Source organism: Mandrillus leucophaeus, unplaced genomic scaffold (assembly GCF_000951045.1).
Source record: "Mandrillus leucophaeus isolate KB7577 unplaced genomic scaffold, Mleu.le_1.0 Scaffold328, whole genome shotgun sequence".
Classification (NCBI taxonomy): Eukaryota; Metazoa; Chordata; class Mammalia; order Primates; family Cercopithecidae; genus Mandrillus; species Mandrillus leucophaeus.
Genome location: NW_012103454.1, coordinates 1,594,963 through 1,618,524, shown reverse-complemented (window position 1 = coordinate 1,618,524; position 23,562 = coordinate 1,594,963). Strand labels below are relative to the sequence as shown.

The window sequence follows — 23,562 nt, the reverse complement described above, 5'->3', positions numbered from 1 at the left end:
CCTCCAATTGCACTCCATTTATTCCATTTCCTCTAAATTTATTACCCTGAATCTACCAAGAACTCTACATGCCTCTAGGCCTTTGGGTATTTTCTTTACTTTCTTATGCTACTCTGCCCCATGTAATGAGATTGAATCATGTCCTCCTCCAAAAATTAACTTGGAGTGTGACCTTATTTGGAAACAGATTTAATTAGTTAAGGATTTAGGTGGGCCCAAAATCCAATGAAAGTATCTTTACAAGAGACAGAAAAGGACACACAGAGCAGCACAGAAGAAGGGAATGTGAAGATGGAGGCAAAGACTGGAGTGGGGCATCTGTTAATAAAAGCCAAGGAACGCTTGGCTTCCTTCCTCAGAACCTCCAAAAAAAACCAACCCTCATAATCTCTTGATTTTGTACTTCAGCCTCCTGAACTGTGAGAGAACAAATTTGTGTTGTTTTAAAGTTACCCAGTTTGTGGCACTTTGTTGTGGCAGCTGTAGAAAATTCATACACCCAGTGATGCACATGTCAAATTCTCACTTAAATGTAAACATCTAAGCTTTTCCATTTCCCTTTCCACATCTCCTATAGAGTCATCTAGGCAATAAGCTGCTGCTCCATCTTTGCTCCCACAGAAGTACATTCAACATTATATTTGATTGTCACCAAGATGCATAGCTGTTGTCTACTTACATGTCATTTCCCCTACAGGCCTGGGAAAATATCAAGACAGAAAAATGACTTGTGCTTTGATTTCTGGTATTTAGTGGTGGTGTCTGTCCTAACAGATGATCAAAAATGACTTGCTAAAATATAAAAAATATAGGTTTAAAAAACATAAGGCCCAAAACTTATACATTCTTCTCCTGTACTCAATTGATGAAAAGACATGATGGGACTCTTTACTACAATGCTTATTGCAGAAGTTCAGGACAGGAACCAAAAGTCCAACAAAACCAAATTTCAGATTTCTTAAATGTAAATTTTAAAGCTTATTGAGAATAGCTTGGCATAAGCATTTTCAGCTGTATATGCATTTACATTACCAGTTCAATTACTTTATGTAGGCATTATGAAAGTGGCTGCATCTCAAAAAATACTATCTGACATAAAATTAGGTTAGTTTCACAGACTTTTAGTATACTACTAACCAATGGTGATAAAGCTTTGAGACATAGTAACTCAAAAAAAGTCAGCACTCAGAAAAAAATATAGAGTCCAAAACCTATAAAGTATACTCCTTTTATAGCAACAAATGATAACTTATGACTCAGTGATCAGAAGTAGCATTTCTCTAATTATCAGTTCTTTATGTTGCTCTGGATGGCTGAATCAACTTCATGTGCCCTACAACTTCCCAAATTTAAAAGGATAAAATAGTAAAAGAATAAAGTTGATAGCTCAAATACATGCCTCTCTAGAAGTACTTTAATTTTCTAAAATGTCATTGTACAATGGAAGAGTGCTTAGAAAATGCTCATGATCATATTTGTACAATTAAGAGTTCAATGTAGTTTGTTTCATCCATAGAGAAGGCATAATTATTTTCAAGTTATGAAATATTTATTAGTATATTAACATCTTGTATTAAAATCCACATTTCAGTATGAGCAACACGAAATTGATAATACTGTTATCTTTTCTCCACTCCTGCAAATAGAATTTCAGAGTGGAAGCTTCTTCTATTGACATTTCAAACCCTTTTTAAGTATTCATATTATGACTCCGACATCTGTTTGATAACAGCAAAGTCATGAAAAAAGTTTGAAGGGTACTTTCTTAATTGGCTTACTTAAAACCAATATTTTAATATCTAATTGGATCTTCTTGTTAGATTATGAAAAATCTTTCTTTCATTTCCTGAGGAAAGCACTGCAAAAGAGAATGCTGCTCATGAAAAATAACACTTTATTTTCCTTTGCTTCCTTAATTGACTTATTGACAACATAAATGCAGAGAACACTATTAGGCTCTCAAATGAAAATACACAGTAAACACACAAATATATACCAAAATATACCATATATATGCAATAATAGTAATTTATTATTTACTGAAAATTTAGGGAAACATTATGCAATATTCTACTACATCAGAAGTACTGAGACAATAGGAATTAACACTCTTGTCTCTACAATCTGGTTTAATTAGGTACAAAGGGTAACTATTTTTGTTAGACTCACAACTAAAATTTGAGAGATCCAACCATGTATAATATGAGTATCTTTAAAGAGTACTTAACTGGAATCTAAAATCCAAACTTCCAAAATATAAGAAAACAAGTAGTGAAAAATGGATGCCTCTGTTACGTCACAGCACAGAGATTCAAAATACGCTAGCAAGAAAGGCAGCAGAGTTTTACCTGATAATATGTAAGTCGTAAAGCATGAAGGAGGGGATGAGAACCAAAAGAAAAGCTATTTCTGTAATACCTAGAAACTCTGACGGACTGAAGATGGCCCACCTGCCATCATCATTGGGCTGAAGCAGTATTACACAGGACAGATGCACAAAAACCCACTAAATATCGAAGAGATGCACAAAGACCTTGTTTCTTCCACTCTATCACACAGAGTCGTGCTCAAGGATGTTCGAATTCAGCCTTCTGAGAAACTTTTATGTGAGCAAGCTATCAGCACTTTGTGAAGAATCATTTTAAAGGTAAGTCTGGTAGCGCTGACATATGACCCACCAAAATTGGTTCCATACAAGAAAATATTTTACTCAGTTTATAAAAAATTTTATTTATATACACTACACATTACTGTTAGGTCATCAATCTCATTTAATGGAATACTATAGTCATTCTGATTTCTACAAATGGTTTCATAAAAATGAATAGATTTTGGATTGGTTTTCCATAACAAAAATTTGAGCAGTCTTCTTGTTTAATTAGTTTTTGTTCCAAGTAAATCTGTTTTATTTTAAACAAATATACCACTGTGAAACTCCACTCATCCTAAGAGGCTAAGAAAACATTCCAGCAGTGCTTCCTTTCATCATCAAATCCATGTCTCTGTACTCTTTCTTTAATATAACTGTTTTGGTAACTATGGCTCCAATTCCTGTTGTTAAGAAGGTCCAGGAAAAAAAAAAAATCATGCCCCCAGGGCATTTTAAATTATCTTTCAAGAAATGGGTCATGAAAATACAAAGATGTAAATAATAATAATACACTAATAAAATAAAGGTATAAAATATAAGATGCCACAGAGAAACCTAGTAAGTTATATAATAAGTGATCCAAATAATAAGGGGTATTTTTTTTTTTTAAAGAATATAGGATTAACAAAGGATTCTAACTGCTTTGTGATTAACTTGTTATGTGCTTTTGGGCAAATTACTTAACCCTTTTGATTCCCAATTTATCTACAAATTCAAACGTAAGAAGTAATGATCCTTCCTATTGTAAAACTCTCTGATAGCAAAGTTAGGTCAATACAGGAGGAAACAAAGCTCATTCTTTTTACATCCCAAGCATCATGTATCTGCTGCTAAAAGGAAAAAGAGGGGAAGGATTGGATGTACAGACAGACACAGGGGCGGTGGGTTAGGAAAGAGAAAAGAAAAGAAGAAGAAAGAAAGTTTCCTTTAGTTGATATTTATGTGTTCTGTGGAGAACCAGCTTTACAGTCTAGTTTAGCAGTTGCCATAAACTGAATGAGAACAAATAACCAATAAAGCTATGTAGCTATCTTTCTCAAAAGCAAGTGATTTTTAAAATGTCAGATTCTCTCTCTCTTTGGTTTGATATCCTTCAAATGGCTTCCACATCACTAAGATTAAAAGTCAAGGTCCCTAACAGAGTTTACAAGACCTTACATAGAACACATGTCAACCTATGCTCTTGCCCCTGCCCCACAGCACAGCACCCTGTCACTGTCACCGTATCTACCACTGTCTTCCTCACTCTCATTACTACAGTCATACTGGCTTCCTTGCTATTCCAAAAAATAACCCAAAAAACCATTAAGAATGTTTCCACTTTGGGGCCTCTGCACTTGCTGTTCCATCTTCCAGATACTATATAAATCACTCTCTCATTTCCTTCAGGTCTCTGCTTACATGACTTCTTTTCAGATAGGCCTTCTCAGAACACTATAAAAAAGCATTCTCCTCAACCTTCTATCACTCTGCTTTACTTTTCTCAAAGTATTTACTACCACCTCACATATTTGCTTTTTCACTGTGTCCCCTGGCTAAAATAAAAGCTTTTTGAGGTTATAACTTCATCTATTTTGTTCATCACTTGTTTTGCAGTGCCAAGCCAGACTGCTTAAGGCAGCATACAGCAGACACGCTGTAAACTTCTGCTGAGCGACTGAGCTAATGAATGCAGTGCTATGGCTTGTATGTTTGTTTGTCCCCTCCAAATCTCATGTTGAAGTTGGAGGTGGGGCTTGACAGGAGGTGTTTGGGTCATGGAAGACTTGGTGCCACCCTCCCAGTAATGAATTAGTTCTTCCGCTATTAGTTCCCATGATTTAAGAGACTCCGGCACTTCCTCCTCTCACTCGCCATGTGATTGCTACACACGCCGGCTTCCCGTAACTTCCGCTATGAGTGGAAGCAGCTCGAGGCCCTCACCAGAAGCAGATGCTGGTGCCATGCTTCTTGTACCGCCTGCAGAATGGTGACCCAAATAAAACTCTTTTCTTTAAAAATCACCTAGTCTCGGTATTCCTTTATAGCAACCCAAATAGCCAAAGACAGCAAGGCTGCCCAAAGCTGTTATTTTCAATATCACTAATGAATATTTTTAAAATGTTAAAAACAAGACCAGCTTCAAATCCTCCAACTCAACTGCAACCCAAAGTACATTAAATTTGAAGAAAAAATTCCCACTTAGAAGGGTTCAGAAAAGGAAATTAAAAGTATAGAGTAGCTGGAATATGTTATTTGTTTTACCTCTATTTCTGTAATATTGAAATCTATAATTAATTAGGCTCAAGTCACAAATCTCTTTAAAGTTTATAGCTATACTAATGTCCCCTGATACTTCCTCTACAACATTCTTGAATTCATAAAGAGTTTAGAAAGACACTTTCTTCCCTAATAATAGCAAGCTATGCAACTAAAATGAGATTCTATAATCATTTGGGGAATCAACATGAAAGAATCTCAGCAGTTCTTCCCTATACTACGGTTTAAGTTAAACAAACAGTAAGATAGCCTCACTGCTACCTCCATTGCATGGCTGTTGTTTGTTTGTTTAATTAGTAAACAGGGACAGTATACTTCTTGGCATCATGCACATAAACAATTTCACCTCATCTTCTGAAACTCTCAATCACTGTAAACTATGCCTAGCAATGCTGAAACCAAGTGAACCATGATGAAGCTATTAGAAAAGCTAAAAAGAAGTTATTTTTTTTGTTGTTGTTGTTGCTTGTTTCAATTTGTTACTTTAAGTAATATAAGTCTGGTACACAGAAAGAAAGGTAATACTTTCACTCCTCCCTGTTGAGAATGCATCTGGAGAATAATATTCAACTTGAACACTGCAGGTATTAATGGTGACACCGACAAACTGGAGAGCAAAGCAGAGAACAGAAATCAGGATAGTGAGACTCTACCGATCTGTGGCATGATGACTGCTGAAAGAGCTGGAAATAGATGCCTAGAAAGAGAGTCCAGTGTGAACGCCCACCTCAAATATTTGTTCAGCTGATATGCGAAACTTGGAAGGTATTTATACCATGCGATTCCAGAGGGAGGAAAGCAAGCACTATTAAGCATTTCAAAGGAACAGTTTTCAGCTCCATATATGAAACATTTTCTCAACAAATAAAGCATTCTAAAGCTACAATTGGCTGTCTCCCGAGAAAGCAAGTTCCCTATCTAAATTGTTTAAGAAGAGGCTCAACAACTATTATTTAATACTGATGTTTACAAAAAGGGTTCTTACTCAAACAGAAGATTCTGGCTGTGGTAACATTAGAGTCTTTTCCATCTGAAATATCTATGAAAAGTCTTTTAAGAGTACATGCCAGAGTAAACAAAAAGAGTCTACAGAAGGAAGCCCCATCAGGCCGAGAAAATAGGCTCTCTTGATTTTGTTCTCCACACACCCCTGATTGGTCCCTTATATAATAGCTCTTCCATTCTCATCCCATTTCCATTACCTTGGAGTGGCCTTAAAAACCTCAAATTCATCAACAACCTCTTATCTCTGAGAACTGAGACCATCTGTGTCAACATGACTTACTAGTTTGTTAAAGGAAATCTTTGCCTGGCAAAGATAAGACTGTAAACCAAAAAAATAACCTACTGTTTGCTTCAAGAAATTCTCACAGATCAATTTATCAGAGACAACAGTCCATACACCTGGATAAACAGCTTACTTTAAGACTCTTGCCTTAGTGTCCAACAAACCTAAACTGTTCCGTCACAGAATTTGCCTAATCCACATAAGCTGCCTGTCTTAAAAAGCTCACCTTAAACCATTTAAGCGCAGATCCCAAAGCCCTATAAATATCCTTCTTCTACTTCTTCCTTCTGAAACACTGCAAAGTTTTTCTTACTGCAGTTACATTCTAATACATATGGCTTTGCTTTATTAACAGATTGATGACAGCTGTGGGGAATTCAGCATCTCCATGCACCTACTTCTGTACTGAACCATCAAACAACCCCCAAACCCAAAATGGCTACTATATCGACTACAAAATTAACTTCCTTCCTGCAGCACTATTCTTATATTATTCTATGGCAAAATTTTAAAAATAAAAAATACACACACACGGTATTTTACAAATCATCTTCAATTTCAAAAATACGTTAAGTAGAACTATCCAGACACATACTATGTGATTCACTTTATGGTAACTTCAAGCAAAGGCAAGACAATCTATGGTGATAAAAATCCTAACAGTGGCTTCCTATGAGGAATGGAAGCCATTATGTGGGGGAATAAAAAGGCTTTATATTGATTATTACAGAGAAATATACACTTATTAAAACAGGTATTTAAGATCCATGTATTACACTAGTTGTACATTTTACTTCTATAACATTTTTTAAAGTCCATTTAAGATTTCTAATTCCAGACAAGACGAATGGAGGTACTTGTGTCTGTCTCTCTGGTTAAATACTGCCAAGCACCCTGGATATCACATACAAAACAAACATAAGATTCTGAAAGGCAGAGAGAAGAAAGCATACAGAATAGGGATCTCTGGACTAACACTATGATTCTTACTTAATATATCCTGGACTGGATGTTACTGGAGAAGCGGGCAACCCAGAAACACCAACAGGCAAAGTCAAAAAAAAAAAAGGCTCAAGCCATTCTCTCTAGCCAAAGTACCAGAAAACGGACAACAAACATTCTCTTTCAGACAAACACTGAAAAAGACATCTGTCTCTGTTAGACAAACAGTTTCTTAGGTAACTACCCAACACCACTCTTTCTTCACATCCTTCCATGATTTCCTACTGCTCAGATGATTAGGAGCAAATTACCACAAAGCTTTCAAGGTCCTTCATAATCTAGTAACAAATTATCTTTCTAGTCTCATTTCTCAACACTCACAGGCACTAACCACATCAAATTACTCGCTGTTCCCTCAACAAGGCATATGGCCTTTGTTCATTCTGTCCTCTCTATCTTTCCACTTGTCCATTAACTGAAGAAATTTAATTTTTTTCCTACAATATCCAGCCTAAGGAAAAAGCTTTCACTCCTACTTACTGTTCACACAGCACTTTGCTTATATTATGATAATAGCTAGTCTCATATTCTATCAGAAATTATCTGTAGAATCACCTACAGCCCTGAATAAATTATGAACTTCACAAATACAGGAATTGAGCCCAGAATATTGTTACATCCCCAGAGCTACAAAGAGGGAAAAGCACACAGCAGTTATTCATTGAATTGAATTAAATAAATGACTTGAAGTGTGAGTATGTCTGGTGGAAAAGCATGATAAACTTTTTTCTGAGTCAGTGCAACTGGCTTTCTGGACCCAGAGATTATTTGGAGTTGAAATGTATTTGGATTCAGAATTTCATACCCTAAGCTGCTGCTTTCACTGTAATGTTGTCCTGTTTTCAATCTAAGGAACACGCAAAGGACAGGGTATTTAATCTCTACAACTAATAATAGATTCTATTCAAAAGTAGATAATAAAAAGATTATAAAAAGATTCTCATATTGCAGTATTGGAATGCCCTTTCTGCTGACTCAAGTCCTGTTTATTAAAAAATGGGCTAGCGAGACATTATATAGAGGCTTTTGCAGATGCTTATATAATTCTTGCTTCTATAGCACTTGTTGAAAGGCTAATCACTTGGTCAAAAAAATCTATTTCAAAAGTTCTATTTAAGCTCTAAGTGCTTTATAAAACATTGAATTAGACTTTTCCTGTACACTGCCTAAACAAAGTCCATACTCTTTGTAAACTGCACTAAATCTAACAAGCAACAAAGAATTCCAATGGCTTTTTGCTCTTGTCAACTTCCTCATCTTTCAAACTCATATTGGAGGCAAAACGTCATGTGCTATCAGGATCTAAAGTTGATTTGAAAATACAACTATTAATTAATAAGGAAATTACTTTCTGCATATAATCTTATTACTGGAGCAAACAGCATTTTTTAAAAGTCACATCAATTATATCAGATCATATGACCATTGTTAATGCTAGGTTTTATGGTAGATTCTGAATACTGACAGATGGAGACTAAAATCCAAGTCGTCTGTTTTACTACTATCAATGAAATAGTAGAGAGAGAGCAAGAAGGAGTTGTGAGAGAGTGAAGTCTAAAAGTTTCGAGAACTACAGTGAATGAAAGTGCTAGGAGAAAATGAAAAACAATGAGAATGCCTTCAGCAACGACTTAATAACCAGTAATGAAATATACATTACAATTCACTGAATAGTTGTTACAGTTAAATGACTGCTAGTTATATTTACAATGTATTTTAATAAAATTGCTAACTTAAATAGGCTGAAGATGGCTGCCCATGGTTGGCTCACCCCTGTAATCCGGGCACTTTGGCAGGCCAGTATTGGAGTATCACTTGAGGCTAGGAATTGAAGACCAGCCTAGATGATACAGCAAGACCCTGTCTCTACAAAAAAAAAAAAATGTTTTTAATTAGTTAGGCATAGTGGCATGCACCTGCAGTCTCAGCTACTAAGGAGGCTGAGGTGGGAGGATGGTTTGAGCCTAGGATTTTGGAGTTATAGTGAGCTGTGATCACGCCACTGAACTCCAGCCTGGGCCACAGAAGGAGACCCTGTCTCAAAAAAAAAAAAAAAAGAAAAGAAGAGAATGGTCCATGCTTTCAGAACTTAATATGTTAACTGATAAGCAAACTGGAGAACAATAAAGGTTTCTATTTGTAAGCAACAGAAGAGCATAATGAAGATGTATCACAGTCAAACATATAGAAAAATTTCATTTTCACCTAGTAATGAGAGAATGGCATAGAAAAAAAATCTTAAATATCTAATATTGTCAGATACTCTAATTAATAGCAAATATTCTGCGATGTAATAGTATAAACAATTTAGGTGCTGTAGAGATTACCTTGATAACATAATAAAGACATTTCTAAACCATAAATGAGGTTTGAGGCAGTCTCATATAATGGGAAAAGCATTCCTGAAGTTGAAGTTGAGTTTGTATTTTGAACCTAAAACTACAACTTAAGGATTTAGTAAGTATATAAACAGAAAATCAAGTCTCAGACGCAATACATAGTTACTACTTATTTCATAATTGATTGTTTTCATACATTTAGTGAAAGAAATTGTAAAGTCACCTAACTTACAGAGTTTTTAACAGATTTTTGCAGAATCTGATGTAGAACACAATAATTTTATTTCTTGGCAGAAATAAAATGTTGCTTTTCACAGTAATTGCTAATTTGGGAGAAAATTACAGCATTTTTGCATTATTAACATAGCAGCTTTGCTAGACATCTATTATAAAATTCATTTTAGGAACAAGGCTTACTTTGAATATTATAATCTTCAATAGTATTTTTTAAGTTTCATTTTAAGGGATAAAATAAAAGAGTATAAGTTATAGTAAAGAAATATTTTAAATTGTTTTTAAATTTGTATGGTATATATTAACTTTGTATTTCAACACACAGTTTGGGGTAAACCAAATTAAATATATTTTGGATAAGTCCAAAACTTTTCAAAGATATTAAGCTCTGGTATACCCTGTATAAGGTAATTTATTAACTAGACTAAACATTGATATTGTTAGATAGCTAGAAATAATTTCACAAATAATAATCTTTGCATTGTATATAGTAAAGTCTCCTAGTTACTACATAAATAAAAATAAATGTAAAACAATTTCTCAAGTTACTCCAAAAACAGGCAAACAAAAACAAAGTCCTTTACATTTTATAAATACATAGGAAAACACAGGCAGCACTATGCCCTAAACAGATAATACACATAACCCACTAGGTCTGGTCGTTTTACATGCACTTTCTTTGGCTCATTCATTCAACAGATATGTGCAGCCTTACAGAGAGAATTATAAAGATGAGTAAAATTCTGATTCTGTGGTCAAGATATTGCATTTGAGAAAGTTGTAGCAATACAGCCAACTAGACCCCCGGCACTTGGCTCCCTCACAAAGACAGCCAGAACCTATGAAAACCTCTGGTATATAGCAAAGGCTGTGCAAGGAGGAAAGTTCATAGCCCTAAATGCCCACATCAACAAGTCTGAACGAGCACAAACAGACCATCTAAGGTCACAGCTCAAGGAACTAGAGAAACTAGAATAAACCAAACCCAAACTCAGCAGAAGAAAGGAAATAACCACGATCAGAGCAGAACTAAATGAAATTGAAACAAAAGAATACAAAAGATAAACGAAACAAAAAGCTGGTTCTTTGAAAATATAAATAAAACTGATAGATCATTAGCAAGATTAACCAAGAAAAATAGAGACAAAATCCAAACAAGCTCAATAAGAAATAAAACGGGAGATATTACAGCTGACACAATTGAAATACAAAAGATCATTCAAGGTTACTATGAACACCTTTACATACCTAAACTAGAAAATCTACAGAGATGGCTAAATTCCTGGCAAGCTGCAACCCTCCTAGCTTATTTGATAACCTGAACAGCAGCAAGATTGAAATGGTAATTTAAAAATTACCAACAAAAAAAGTCCAGGACCAGATAGATTCACAGCAGAATTCTACCAGACATTCAAAGAAGAATTGGTGCCAATTCTACTGACACTATTCCACAAGACAGAGAAAGAAGGAACCCTCCCTAAATCATTCTATGAAGCCAGTATCACCCTAATACCAAAACCAAGAAAAGATATAACCAAAAAAGAAAACTACAGACCGATATCCCTGATGAGCACAGGTGCTAAAATTCCTAACAAGATGCTAGCTAACTGAACCCAACAACCTATCAAACAGATAATCCACCTGAACAGATGATCAAGTGGGTTTCATACTAGGGATGCAGGGATCCAGGCACACAGTGTAAACTGTCAGTGAATCTACCATTCTGGGGTCTGGAGAATGGTGGCCCTCTTCTTACAACTCCACGAGGCAATGTCCCAGTAGAGACTCTGTGTGAGGGCTCTGACCCCATATTTCTCTTCCACACTGCACTAACAGAAGTTCTTCATGAGCGCCCCACCCCTGCAGCAAACTTCTGCCTTGACATCCAGGTGTTTCCATACATCCTCTGAAATCTATGCAGAGGTTCCAAAACCTCCATTCTTGACTGCTGTGTACTCACATGCTCAACACCACATGGAAGCTGCTAAGGCTTGGAGCTTGTGCCCTCGGAATCCACATCCCGAGCTGTACCTTGGCCCCTTTTAGTCCCAGCTGGAGCAAAAAGGACACAAGGCACCAAGTCCCTAGGCTGCACATGACACAAGAACCCTGAGCCTGGCCCACGAAACCATTTTTGCCTCCTAGGCCTCTGGGCCTGTGATGGGAGGGGCTGCTGTGAAGACCTTTAACATGCCCTGGACAAATTTTCCCCATTGTCTGGGGGATTAACATTCAGCTCCTCATTATTTATGCAAATTTCTACAGCTGGCTTGAATGTCTCCTCAGAAAATGGGTTTTTCTTTTCTATCTCATTGTCAGGCTGTAAATTTTGTGAACTTTTATGCTGTGCCTCCCTTATAAAACTGAATATGTTTAACAGCACCCACCTCACTTCTTGAATGCTTTGCTGCTTAGAAATTTCTTCCACCAGATACCCTAAATCATCTCTCTTGAGTTCAAAGTTGTGCAAATCTCTAGGGCAGGGGCAACATGCCACCAGTCTCTTTGCTAAAACATAACAAGAGTCACCTTTGCTCCAGTTCCCAACATGTTCCTCATCTCCATCTGAGATCACGTTAGTCTGGATTTCATTGTTCATATCACTATCAGCATTTTGGTCAAAGCCATTCAACAAGTCTCTAGGGAGTTCCAAACTTTCCCACATTTTCTTGTCTTCTTCTAAAGCCCCCAAACTTTTCCAACCTCTCCCTCTTACCAAGTTTCAAAGTCACTTCCACATTTTTGGGTAGCTTTTCAGCAACGCCCCAATCTACTGGTACCAATTTACTGTATTTGTCCATTTTCACACTGCTGATAAAGACACAAGAAGAAGAAGAGGTTTAACGAACTTAAGTCCCACTTGGCTTGAGAGGCCTCACAGTCATGGCAGAAGACAAGGAGGAACAAGTCACGTTTTAATGGATGGTGGCAAGAGAGAGTTAATGCAGGGGAACTCCTCTTTATAAAACCATCAGATCTCATAAGACTTATTCTATCATGAGAACAGCATGATAAAGACCTGCCCCCATGATTCAATTATGTCTCACTGGGTCCTCCCCATGACATGTGGGAACCATGGGAGTTAACATTCAAGATGAGATTTAGGTGGGGACACAACCAAACCACATGAGAGGGTGCTAACTCCGTGCCCTCCTGTGCCCAATCTTTCTTTCCACTGACACCACCGCTGCGCTGACACTAGTGGCCTTGCCCCCAATGCTGCACTGCCACTGCTGCCTGTGTGAATGGAGGGCACCAGTCCCATGCCCAAAAGATCTCTGCCCCTGCTCTGACACTGGCAATGGTGCAAACACATGCTTGGATGCCAGTACACCAGCACACCCAACACCTCAGCTTGGCCAACGAGCACGCACCCCGCCAGGCTGCTGCTGCTGCTGCCATGAGTAAACCAGCACATATCTCACTGCCATCTTCCCATCAAGCACTTTGGATGACACCACTCATGGGAGTGTTGTGACCAGCTATCTGGGAAAACTCGCCCCCTCTAGTGATCAGGAGGAACCAGAGAACAAAAGCTAGAGCCTGAAACCAGCGCCCCAGAGTTAGGACATGCAGCTCGGGAGTCTTCAGCTAAGCCATGGTCCCCCAAAATCTTCCAGCAACAAAGCCAGTCAGCCAAACCCACCTTATACCATAATCAAGGCCCCAAGGATATTACAGAGGATAAAAGAACAAAAAACTCATCCAAAGGATGGCAACTTCAAAGATTGAAGGGACATCAGCCCGTGAAGATAAAAAGAAACCAGCGCAAGAACTCTGGCAATTCAAAAAGCCAGAGTGTCTTCTTACCTCCAAATGACCACACTAGTTCCCCGACAATCTTTTTTTTTTTTTTTTTTTTTTTTATCTTCTCTCTTGTTGCCCATGCTGGAGAGATATGGCACCATCTCGGCTTACTGCAGCCTCTCAGGTTCAAGTGATTTTCCTGCCTCAGCCTCCTGAGTGGCTGGGATTACAGGCGCACGCCACCACGCTTGGCTAATTTTGTATTTCCAGTAGAGACAGGATTTCACCATGTTGGCCAGTCTGGTCTCAAACTCCTGACATCAGGTGATCCGCCCGCCTCGTCCTCCCAAAGTGCTAGAATTACAGGCATGAGCCACTGCGCCTGGCCAACATGGTTCTTAACCAGGCTAAAATAACAGAAATACAATTCAGAATATGGATAGAAACGAAGATCACCAGGATTAAAGAGAAAGCTGAAACCCAGTCCAAGGATTCTAAGGAATACAATAAAATTATACGGGAGATGAAAGACAAAATGGCTATTTCAACAAAGAACTAAACTGAGGTAATAGAGCTAAATAACTCAAAGAATTTCAGAATACAATCACAAGTATCAACAGCAGAATGGAGCAAGCTGAGGAAGGAATCTCAGAGGTCAAAGACTGGCTCTTTGAAACTCATTCAGAAATGAAGAACAAACAATAAAGAGGAATGAACAGAACCTATGTAAAAAATGGGACTATGTAAAGCGACCCAAATCTACGACTCATTGGTGTCCCTGAAAGGGAGAGAAAGCAAGCAACTTGGAAAGTGTATTTCAGGATATCTATCATCCATGAAAATTTCCCCTAGCCTGCTAGAGGGGCCAACAGCCAACATTTAGAGTCAGGAAATGAAGAGAACCCCTGTGAAATGCTATACACGATGACCATCCCAAGACACACAATCATGAGATTCTCTAAGGTCAAAATGAAAGGAAAAAAGTTAAGGCAGCTGGAGAGAAGGGCCAGATCACCTATAAAGGGAACCCCCAATAAGGCTTAAAATAGCAGAAACCCTACAAGCCAGGAGAGACTGGGGACCTGTATTCAGCATTCTTAAAAAAAAAAAAAGAATGAACGAACTTCCAACCAAGAGTTTTATATCCAGCCAAATTCAGCTTCATAAGCAAAGAAGTAAAATCCTTTTTGGAAAGAAAATGCTAAGGGAATTCGTGACCACCAGCACCACCTTAAAAGAGGTTCTGAAGGGAGTACTAAATGTGGAAAGAAAATATCATTACTGGCCACTAAAAAATATACTTAAATACATACACCAGCGACACTGTAAAGCAACCACACAAACAAGTTTACATAATAACCAGCTAACAGTAGGATGACAGGACCAAATCCACACATATCAATATCAACCTTGAATGTAAACAGGCTAAATGCCCCAATTAAAAGGCACAAAGTGGCAAGTTGAATAAAGAATCAAGAGCCAATGGTAAGTTGTCTTCAACAGATCCATCTCACACGCAATCACATCTGCAGGCTCAATGTGAAGAGATGGAGGAAAATCTACCAAGCAAATGGAAAACAGAAGAAAGCAGAGGTTGGTATTCTAATTTCAGACAAAACAGTCTTTAAAGCAACAAAGACCAAGAAAGACAAGCCCTTTACATAGTGGTAAACGGCCCAATTCAACGAGAGGACCTAACTATCTTAAACATATATGCACCCAACAGAGGAACACACAGATTCATAAAACATGTTCTTAGAGACCTATGAAGAGACTGACATAACCACACAGTCCAATAGTGGAAAACTAATAAGTTAAATTGACCACTAGCTAAAGTACTAAAGTAAGAGACAACATCCAAATAAACTCAATCAGAAATGACAAAAGGGGTGCTACCACTGACTCCACGGAAATATTAAAAAAAGCCCTCAGAAACTACTACAAATACCTCTATACACACAAGCTAGAAAACCTAGAAGAAACAGATAAATTCCTGGAAACATACAACCTCCCATGATTGAACCAGGAAGAAGCTGAATCCCTGAACTGACCAACAGTAAGTTCTGAAACTAAGTAATAAAAAGCCTAACAACAAGAAAAAGCCCAGGACCAGATGGATTCAAAGTGAAATTCTACCAGATGTATAAAGAAGAGCTGCTACCATTCCCACTGAAACTACAGCAAAAAATAAATAAATAAATAAATAAATAAATAAATAAAAAAGAGGGGTCTCCTCCAGAACCCATTCTATGAGGCTAGCATCATCCTGATACCAAAAACTGACAGAGTTACAACTAAACCAGAAAACATTAGGCCAACATTTTTTATGAACATGGACCAAAAAATCCTCAACAAAATACTAGCAAACTAAATCCAGCAGTATATCAAAAAGTTAATCCACCATGAACAAGAAGTCTTTATCTCTGGGATGCAATGTTGGTTCAACACACACAAATCAATAAATGTGATGTACAACATAACAGAACTAATAAAACAAACCACATGTGCCAGGTGCGGTGGCTCACGCCTGTAATCCTAGCACTTTGGGAAGCCATGGCGGATGGATTACTTCAGGCCAAGAGTTCTAGACCAGCCTGGCCAACATGGTGAAACCCTGTCTCTACTAAAAATACAAAAATTAGCCAGGCATGGTGGCAAGCACCTGTAATCCCAGTTATTTGAGAGGCTGAGGCATGAGAATCGTTTGAACCCAAGAGGCAGAGGTTGCAGTGAATTAACATCATACCACTGCACTCCAGCCTAGGCAAGAGAGCGAGACTCTGTCTCAAAACAAAAACCAGAACCACCTGATCATCTGCATACATGAACGGCTTTCAAAAAAATTCAATATTCCTTCATGTTAAAAACCCTCAACAAACTAGACATTGAAGGAACATATTTCAAGAGCCCTCTATGAAAAACCCACTGCCAACATCATAGTGAATGGGCAAAGCTGGAAACATTCCCCTTGAAAGGTGGAACAAGATGAAGATGCCTTCTCTTACCACTCCAATGCAACATGGTACTGTTAAGTCCTAGCAAGAGAAATCCAGCAAGAAAATGAAATAAAAGGCATCAAAATAAAAAGAAAGGAAGCCAAATTATCTATGTTTGCTGACAATATAGCTCTATACCTAGAAAACCCCATAGTCTCTGTCCAAAAGCTCCTTGATCTGCTAAACAATTTCAGCAAAGTTTCAGGATAGTAAATCATGTAGAAAAATCAATAGCATTCCTATACACCAACAACATCCAAGGTGAAAGCCAAATTTAAGAATGCAATCCCATTCATAATTGCCACAAAAAGAATAAAATACTTAAGAATACAGATAACCAAGGAGGTAAAAGATCTCTGAAATATTTCATAATTGTAAAACACTGTTCAAAGAAATGAGAGATGATAGAAACAAATGGAAAAACATTCCATGTTCATGATTATGAAGAATCACTACAGTTAAAATGACCACATTGCCCAAAGCAATCCACAAATTCATTGATATTCCTATTAAACTACCAAGGACATTCTTCACAGAATTAGGAAAAAAAACTATTTTAAAATTCATAGGGAACCAAAAATGGGCAAAGCTGGAAGCATATGGCATTACCAGACTTCAAACTATACTGCAATGCTACAGTAACCGTAACACCATTGTACTGGTACAAATATAGACACACAGACCAATGGAACAGAATGAGGAGCCTGGAAGTAATGCTGCAAACCTACAACTATCTGATCTTTGACAAACCTGACAAAAACAAACAATGGCGAAACGATTCCCTATTCAGTAAATGGTGCTGGGATAACTTGCTAGCCATATGCTGAGGATTGAAATTGGATCCCTTCCTTACACCCTACACAAAAATCCACTCAAGATGGATGAAATACTTAAACATAAAACCAAAACTATAAAACTCCAGAAGATAACCCAGGAAATACCGTTCTGGAGATAGGATCTGGCAAAGATTTCACGATGAAGACGCTCAAAGCAACTGCAAGAAAGAGAAAAATTGACGAATGGGACATAATTAAACTAAAGAGTTTCCGCACACCAGAAGAAGTTATCAACAGCATAAACAGACAACCTACAGGATAGGAGAAAGTGGTGGCAAATTATGCATCTGACAAAGGTCTAATATTCAGAATTTGTAAGAAAAATAAGCAAAAAAAACCCTCCCTTTAAAAGTGGGCAAAGGACATGAACTGACACTTTTCAAAAGCAAACACCTGGCCCACAAGCATAAGAAGAAATGCTCAACATCGTTAATCATTACAGAAATGCAAATCAAAACCACAATGAGATGCTACCTCACACCAATCAGAATGGCTACTAAAAAGACAGACAATAATAGATTTTGGCGAGATGGTGGAAAAGAAGAAAGCTTATACACTGCTGGTGGGAGTGTAAATTAGTTCTGCCAATGTGGAAGGCAGTCTGGCGATTTCTCAAAGAACTTAAAACAGAATTAATTACCATTTGACCCAGCAATCCCATTATTGTGTATACACCCCAAAAAATGTAAGTTATTCTACCATAAAGACACATAGACGTGTATGTGCATCACAACACTATTCATAGGAGCAAAGAAATGGAATTAACCTAAATGTTCATCAATGATAGAACAGATAAAGACAATGTGGTGCATATATACATACATACATATATATACACACACACACATATATACACACACACACACATATATACACACACACACACACACACACACACACGACTATTAAGCGGCCATAAAAAAGAATGAGATCATGTGCTTTGCAGAACATGAATGGAGTTGGATGCCATTATCCTAAGTGAACTAACATAGGAACAGAAAACCAAATAGAGCATGTTCTCACTTATAAGTGGATGGTAAACGCTGAGTACATATAGACACAAAGAAAGGAACAACCTCTCCCAATTGGTACCACAACCACGATTGCCAGGCATGGTGTCGGTGGATTGGTTACTTTGTCTCTTACCATTGGTGTCTGTGCCATTAAACTGCAAGACATGGCTGAGCAAGATCCATTCGGTGTCCCTGTTGGCACCCCTGGGGATCCTGTCCTGCGGAATGGAGTGGCCGGCACCAGTGAAGAAGACCCAGCAGCGGCCTTCTTGGCACAGCAAAAGAGCAAGACTACGGGTATCAAGAACAACAAGGTCACCTTCGACATCCTGGATGGTGTCGCCCCCTGGCCCCAGCCACAAGGCAAACAGCTAGGCGTCCAGATGCTGTTGACGGAGTGATGATGGTGACTACCACCAGGAAATTAATGGTCCAAGAGACAATTATGCAGCTATTTCACAAGTGGATCGATTCTAATCACAGCCTGGAAATATTTGCAAATGGAAAGAAGAGAAAATGGAACGCTTAGAAGCACTTGCTGCCTATTCTCAGAAGCAAGAAGCAGAGTGGAAAGAAAACATGATAAAGGAGCTGGAAGAGTGGTGTGCAAGACAAGATGAGCAGCTACAGAAAACAAAGGCAAACAACAAAGGGCAAACAAAGGGCAGAAGATTTTGTAAATGAAGTTGATGAGTCATCCCCCAGCACTGAGTGGCATCAAGTGGCCTGGCTGTGTGACTGTAACCCCAGGTCCAGCAAGCAGGCCGAAGAGGTCCCCCGCACACACTCAGTCCTCAGCTCCCTCGAGCAGGCACCCCTGGTGCACTGATGAACCGCCCTTGGAAACACTACATCTGCAGTATCTTCATCCTACCCAGTGAAGTTCTACAAAGTAACTGGATTAATTATGCTGAGTTCTTTTGGACCAAACTTTTTTGTGTTTAGAGCTGATTGTTGTTTGTGATTGCATGTTTCCTTCAACTGTGTCCTTCCTGGCATACAGAGAGGAGGGGGAAGGAGGAAATGGAAGGGAGGGAAGCCTCCTAACAGTAGCTTCAACCTGTGCTTTTGTGTATTATTCTGAGAATAAATTTCTATTTCAAACAAAAACAAAAAACAAAAGACAGAAACAACAGACACTAGGACCTACTTGAGGGTGAGGATCATAAAACTACCCATCAGGTACTATACTGATGACCTGGGCAGTGAAATAATCTGTACAGCAAACCCCTGTGACATAGAGTTTAGCTATATAACAGCACGTGTACCCTTGAACCTAAAAGTTAAAGACAAAGAATACTAAGTGTTAGTTTTTGAATGTTCATCTCATGTAAGGCTACGAAAAACTTACTAAAATCATAGACTAGCATGATATGGAATCAAAACCTAATGACGCTTGATAAACATGCATTGAAAAGAATTGTTCTGAGTTATTGAAATGTACATCTTGTTTTGAAATTGTAGAGTTATAAATGAAAAATGTTTTTTTCAATCCTGAATGTACATAATTATGAATTATCTTTAGTATAATTATACTTAACTTCATTGACGTGAAAATAATTTCTTTTTTTTTTTTAAGACCATAGGACTCTTTCCAATGTACTACACAAGTTACCTAACAGGAAAAAATTTAAAGAATATGAAAAAGTTAACAAGTAGTTTATCCCTTTCTCTGTGGAAGCACTGATTCTCTCTTTTTGTTCTTACACTTTCTCCTCTGATGTAGTATTTCTTCTTGATACTCAGAGAATAATTAACTATATTAGATGAAGTTGGACATATTAAGACACATTCGCATTATGTAGTTCTATAATCCTACTGTGCATGTGGTTTTAATTACAAACAAATGTTAGCAGAGAAAACAATTTTTTTCTGATCCACTTAACATTTTGAAAGGCTAAAGATATAATTTGAGTTCCTATTTGCAAAGAAAGATTTATTTATCTATGCAATATCGTTAATTTAGTATCTACCATGTGTGAATGCTTTGTTATGAAGTAAGGGTACAATTCACATGGTTCTTCATTGTAATTAATTGCCAGGATCATAGGTAGGTAGCAACAATTGAAGGGAGGTATAAGAGCAGTCTGGGCTGGCAATCAAGATGCAGTCAGATGTTAGGATAAAGAATGCATATAGTTTAAATGGTGACACTAAAAATTAAAACCAGGTGGAAAGAAGGAATGAAGAGGCAGACACAAATATGAAAAAATAAAAAGGAATATAAAGATAAGGCAGAGTTTGTAAGAGATCAGATGCAGTGTCACAGCCATAAAATGACCATGGTGCTGAGGCAAAATTCTAAAACAATGCCAGTCTCAAATATCATGCAACTCAGTAAGAAGCGAGGCTCTGAAGACTGAGACTTTAGGCTAACCGATATCATATTATGTATCCCCACTAGACAATGAGCTGCATGATATATCTGTACTACTAGTGCAAACAGAGTACATAACAGATACGTTAGGTGGATAGAAAAATAAAGGCATAAATAAATAAAAGGGAAGAATCTCAATTCCAAATACTACCACCAAGATTTCTGTATATCCTTAATGTGTGTCAATTACTCTTGTCTTGCTAGGTTTTTGGTTTAGGATAATGTTAACATTCTCTTTGCTGGTGATATGAAGACTGTAATAAAGCTACTGAATGCCCTTTGTAAATATTTCTGTTGAAAGCATTACATTTAATCTAAATCAGTCTATATGATTTTTAACTTTTTTAAAAAATGGGATGATAGCATCCTTAATGGCTCTCAAAGACCTAGCATATACAAAATCCCTGAGGCATGAAAGTGAAAAAAGTTGGATAAAGTTTAATATGGTTGCCTAAGAAATAGGAAAAAAATGCCTCAATGATAAATTTTAGACTACATCAGCAGGTCATTTTGCAATAAAATGTTCTGCATGTGCATGTAGAATATAACACTCAGTTTTACTCACAACTGAATTATAATGCAGTGAAAATTTTTGGACTATATCTGGCAAACCCAGAGAAATTCTTGTCAAGCAGTAGCTAAAATCCAAATCTTGAAAGTAACGCATTTGTTCATGGTGGGAGTTACAGCCTACGCATAAGCTTTATTTCGTCAAGTGCATATTGTTAAAAGATTATTGCTTTTTTAACAACAGAAATTGTTTCTATGTCCTGTATAACCATACGTTTGTATAGTTTCCCTTTAGTTACACAATAATTACTGCTTTTGTGTTGACTTTCATGCTGTTCAGTGGACCATTAGTACTTGACTTGTGCCATTACATAGTATCTTCATAGTGACAAACAAACAAACTTGCAAATCAGCACAGCACCACACTGCCTGCACTATGAATTTTCTTTATATTCTCTGTGTTCATTTACATTTAAGTTCAATGAAGAAACACTTTGTCAATATCTTCAGGTTTTCCTAGACATGTGTGATTTCACAATTAACATGAAAATGTGAGCGGAGTCACTAGCCTTACAAATACCACTAATTTTTCAAAAAAAACAAAGAACTAAAAGAACACCCAACAAAATACTCCTGTCTTTTATTAAGCTTGTCAGGCCCAATTTGCTCACTGCAGTTGGAAAATTCAGCTATTAAAGATAGAATCAGAATATCAGAGCTGATACAGGTCTGTTATACACCGATTCTGTTGATTGCCACAAACTATGTGCCATTCTAAACAGTGTTTTCCCCAAATGTACACTGTTGATGTTGAGGTCAATGTGCAGTAGAAATAAATGGCTCAGAGGACTGCAGTGAACACCACTTCTGAAAAATACAATTCAAAACAAAGGCCCTGTTGACATAGCATCAATAATAAACTTTCGGATAAGGGAACAAATTATCTATCCATCTGTTTAAGAATTTTTTAAATCTTCAAGATGTCTAACTAGAAACAGCCGGGAACTGTCTATTCCACCAAGCGGAACCAAAATATCAAATAAACCATCACACTCTGAATAAAGATTTTGTGAGAAAGCATCAGGTCAACAGAGAGGAGATGGACATTGTGATTAAAGAGAGAGGAAGCTAGGAGGCCACTCAGAGTCGCTGGGCACTAGGACCGGCCCCCTGTACTGAACCAGACCTGAAGAAGCAGTGAGTGAAGGAACGTCGGCACCACACTCCCACCACATACCTCTGGGATCCCAGCTATAGGTTTTCCAAGACCCCCAAAGACCTCTGAACTGGCAGGGAAGCCACCCAGAGAACAGGCAGAAGCACAGCTCAAACTTGCATACATCCCCAAATGTTTCACTTTGCAGTGCAGCTGCAGCAAAATGTGGGACCATAGGTGTCCATGCCCCAAGGCTTGCCATGCTGTACTGAGTGGCTGCAGCTCCTGCTGTCTGCTAGGCTGGAAGAGAGCAGAGCCACCATTGCCACAGGGCTGGGGTGCATCTGATCCATGTAACCCCGTGGCCTCTCCTAAGCCTGCCTGCCTGAGTGATCTTGCAGAAGTGTGCCCACAGCACAGCCTCCATTGCCTCATCTGAGTGTTTTGCTGCAGGCCTAGGAGCAGTCTGCTCTCCTGCAGCACAGCTGGTGCCTGATATCCAGGGGCTAGAGAACAAACCCCTGAATCTGGTTCCAACTCCCCAGGACTTGATGACACCACCCAGGGATACCAAGCTGAGATCTGTGGCCTTAGCTTGAGTGGGGAAGCAGCCCTCAGTCTCAGAACACAGAGAAGACTGTGGCATGGGCTCATGTGCTGACATCAGAGCTGGGCATCCTCCCTTCCATAAGACCAATCCGGGATGAATGCAGCCTGACAGCCAGCTGCAGCTTCTTCCCCAAGGAGTCCCAAGGCATCAAATGTCTAGAACAGTTATCTGGATGCAGAAGGCTTAGGACAAGCTTAGCCGGTTGGGCCTGCTGCTGGTGCAGACACTGGAGGGAGACCCACCAGATCAGGAGAACTCAAGCTTGTTGGGCTGCCAGGTTGAAAATATACCAGTTGTACATATGGTTCCACTGCTGCCCTGGTCAGGATCCTCTGCCCTTCATCTGCTGCATCACCAGACCACCAGTGAACACACTCCACAACTCGCTCTGACTCGCGCAAATACAGAGAACAGTGGGTTTCCAATGAGTTGTGACTCTCCTGGACTGCTCTACAGGAGGCAGAAGCATAGCCCATTAGAGCCCGCCCCCTACCCACCCCCAGGGCAAGGAAAACATTGGAAAGGCACCAGTAGTTGAATGGGTT

At 38.3% G+C, this 23,562-nt stretch overlaps 1 protein-coding gene and 1 pseudogene across 3 annotated transcripts in view; one reads left to right on the top strand and one right to left on the bottom strand.

Annotated features, from left to right (window-relative positions):
- Positions 1-23,562, bottom strand: part of TUSC3 (tumor suppressor candidate 3) — a 219,502-nt gene that overhangs the window by 56,124 nt on the left and 139,816 nt on the right. The gene's annotated exons all lie outside the window — the stretch shown is intronic.
- LOC105545409 lies at positions 18,529-19,193 on the top strand (annotated as a pseudogene).